Below are 4,106 nucleotides of genomic sequence, written 5' to 3'. Positions count from 1 at the left end.
GTGTCGTGTGTGGGTCGTGTGGGTGCTGTATTCGTGTGTTTGTGTGTGTATTCGTGTGTGTGTGTGGTGTGAGTGTGTGAGTGTGTGTTGTGTGTGTGTGTGTGGTCGCTTGTTTTGTGTTTGTATGTCTGTGTTGTGTGTGTGCGTGTTTTGTGTTTGTTTATGTGTGTGTGTTAGTGTGTGCTGTGTGGCCCCACCTTGGCATTTTACGGATGGCCCACGTCACGAGCCCCTTCTTCCTGCTAATGAACGAAACTGAACACCTAAACAGTGAACACCTTCCCTGTCCGAATACAAGTCGAAGCTTATTTGTCACAGAATATCTTGCTAATACATCCCATTAGCGATATTTTTTTAAATACCCCCCGATACCGTCATTCGTTTACAATAGATGTATATATATATATATATATATAGTATATATATATATATATATATATATATATATGTGTGTCGTGTGTGTGTGTTGTGTGTGTGTGCTGTGTGTGTTTGTGTGTTTGTCTGGCTTCGTGTGTGTTGTGTGTATTTGTGTGTATGTTTGTTCGTGTTCGGTCGTGTTCGTTTGGTGTGTGCGTGTCGTGGTTTTGTTGGGTTGGTTGTGTGTATTCGGTGTGTGTGTGTGTGTGTGTGTGTGTATTCGTTTGTGTGTGTGTGTGTCGTGTGTGTGTGTGTGTGTGTGTAGTGTGTGGTTCACGTGTGTGTATGTGTGTGCGTATTTTTTCGTGTGTGTTTATGCGGTTGTGTTTGTGTGTGTGTAATGCTTGTGTGTGTATGTTTTGTGTGTGTGTTTTTGTGTGTTTGTGTGTGTGTGTTTGTGTGTTTATGTGTGTGTGTTTGTGTGTATATGTGAGACTATGTTGTGTATTTGTTTGTGTTTGTTGTTTGTGTGTATGCCATTGTTTGTGTGTATATGTAGATTTGTTGTGTGTGTGTGCACATGTGGTTCCTGCATATGCGCATATCGGTGTGTGTGCTGTGTTTATAAAGAAATGACATTATCGTATTAAAAGATCGATAATGCGCAGATTTGTGTGACAAAATAGAGCATGCAACTTGTAATTCGGGACAGAAGAAGGAGTCCAGGTGTTCAGGTGTTCAGTTGTGCATTGTCCAGGAAGAAGGGGCTCGTGGGACTGTGGCAATCCGTTGCTTTGTGACGATGCCAAGCGTGGGGCCACTGGGGTATGAGATTCACTGTCCTGTTATAGTCGCTTTTAGGAGCATCCACAATGGGAAAGAGTTGAATTAATTAGGTTATTGGGATTGACGGAGAAGTCGCTGGCTTTCCTTTTGGATTCGTTTGTGTGTGATAGAATTTAATGCTTCATAGAATTCAGGTAAAGTTAATATTTTTTTTCGGGGATTTATCTTGAAAGGCATACACAAACACACACACACACACACAAACAAAAAACACACACACACAAAACACACAAACACACACAAAACACATCACATAAACAAACACACACACGCAAATACACACACAAACAAACAATTCAAATACACACGCAAATACAACAAAAAACAACGCAAAAACACACCCCCGCAAACACACGCACCACAAAAACACACATACACAAACACACACATCCACAAACACACAACATACAAAAACACACACACAAAACCACACCCACAAACACAAAAACACACAAACACAAACACACAAAACAGAAACACACAAACACAAACAACACACACACACATAAACAGACACACAAACAGAAAGCATAAACAACACACACACACAAGATAAATTTTGATAATTCAAGTTGGTACTTTATCGGAATTTACTTACCCTCTGTAGCAGGGATTTCATCCATTCCACCCGAATCCTCTTCACCAAGCACATATGGACTTGACTGGAACGGATCAGAGCATTATTTTACAACATCAGTTTCTTCAATCTATGATGTGTTCATACTTCTCACAGATCGAAGTATGACCGATACTGGATAAAACTGTGTGGCATTTTGACAGCAATTTTGGCGCAGTCAGCTAATTTACTTTCCACTTCTATAAGATACTGATACGTAGAATGCTGGTCCTCATTACACTTGGGTTTTTCACAAATCTTTCAGGAATGAACCAGTGGCCCCCTACAGGATCACCATAAAGCCAGTTCACAAGGAGAAAAGGCTGTATGGTCGCTAGGATTTCCCTCAATGCGAAAAAGAGTCGCTTAACCCATCCAAAATAATACGGACATCGAATGAAGCATTTAACTAGAGGAAAAGTCTCGTTATGCCAAGATAATAAGAAACTCTAGTCACTGACATTATGTCAGGTCAACAGTCTGGAGTTAAGTGTCAGCAGCAATAACAAGAACAGCCGGGAATCTCGGAGCTTTGTCGAGACCCAAGAACCATTGATGGTGCCACAGTTAAGAATTTACCAGGGAGAGATTGTCATCAAATGAAAAAATTGATGCTTAGAACTAGATTGTGTTGAAAGCAAAAGGGTTTTAAGGGCAAGTGGTCTGATGTGCCCGACTTCACCACAACCATGACATGGTACTTTAGGTATTGGAGCTTTTTCCTCAGATTTATCTGGAACCACCGTTTGGTCGAAACATCCCCTTACCTTTCTGTGGAGGACCGGTGTTCGATTTCGGGTAAGATCCATGAGCAGGAGTCCAATATCGTCCCCCCCCCAAATCACAGCTTCATCAAAGAGGAGACGTGGTTCTCTTCAGAAACCTGCCAATAATCTGGGGAAACGCAAACTTTAGCTGGTCTAATATCATAAAAGAATGTGGAATTCTCATTAAGATTTCTCTATGTTACTGGCCCCTCCATCACATAAAATGGAACATTCTTATTTAAAGCTATTTAAAAAACTATTTCATTATCTTTGACTTTAGCAGAGTGAAGTCAACTCTGTAACCAATCTGGACTATCAAGAAGACATTTTTTTTCCATAGCTTCATAAACCTTTAGTTATCTTCAGGCAATAAAATTGCCATAAACAGTCTACGGCTTAATAAATAAATCTACTGCTTTCCCTTGCAAAGGCTGCCTAACCTCAACGGCATAGTTTCCCTTCTTTTTAAAATTGAAAAGATCAGCACTCTTCAAACATTATTTACATGTAAAGAAATATTTGCACTTTCAAGACCATACAGAAACCTAGGTATCACAGACTCCTCATGAATACTGGGGGATGGAGGATATACTGGTACGGATTTCGTCTTTTCAAGTCATGAGTGAGTTACCTTGCTTTTTTGTAACCGCCTCTTTTACTTTTTTTTCCCCGTAGATATTGCCTTTTGAAAATGAGGGACAGAGCATAACCTTAGAGTATTGTTGCCTCACCAGTGTTCAAAATTGCCCACTGAAAAAAAAAAAAAATAAATAATAATAATTATTATAATAAAAAAATTTTAATACAAACGGAATCCACTTTGAAAAATCTATCTCCAGGCCCAAGGACGATCAGGGGAGGTGGCCTTGCCCGGCCGTGCCCGGCTGCCTAGCCCGGCCGGGGGTGTGCCGGCTGGCCGTCTTTTGTGGCTCCCGGAAATAACGGGAAAATGGTTTGGCAAAAACCCGAGAAATACCATTACTACTGCGCCCCTGGAATAATTAGGGTTCTCATCAATGGGCCTCTTTTTGTTTTGGCTAATTGGGAAACCTAATTTCCACCTGTTTTTTAGTAAAACTCCAAAAAATATAACAAAAATTCCAAAAAAATTTTTTTGTATTCCCTTTTTTCCCCTTTCCCGATTTAAGTTTTGCTTCATTTCGTTTCCCCTTTCCCCTTTCGAGATAAACCCCGAAAATAATTTTTTACGTTATTTCCTATTCTAAGTAAAAAATTAAATTCTATATACCAAAAAGGGCCCCCGACTTCTTCAATCCCAAAACCTAATTAATCAACCCTTAATGGGGTGTCGAAACGACTAAAACGGACAAAGAAAACCCCCAATTAGTGGCCCACCCTTGCCATGTCAGGAGGCCCGAGGACCTTTTCCTTTCCCAAAGAACAAAATGAACACCCAAAACACCCAAGACTACTGGAATTAAAATTTCAGGCGTTGTTACCAATTCTTTCTAAACTCCATTAGCGGTATTTTTTAAAACAAAATGTCATCCTTACAATAA

This window comes from Penaeus monodon, chromosome 11 (assembly GCF_015228065.2).
Source record: "Penaeus monodon isolate SGIC_2016 chromosome 11, NSTDA_Pmon_1, whole genome shotgun sequence".
Classification (NCBI taxonomy): domain Eukaryota; kingdom Metazoa; phylum Arthropoda; class Malacostraca; order Decapoda; family Penaeidae; genus Penaeus; species Penaeus monodon.
This window is presented reverse-complemented; position numbering follows the sequence as displayed.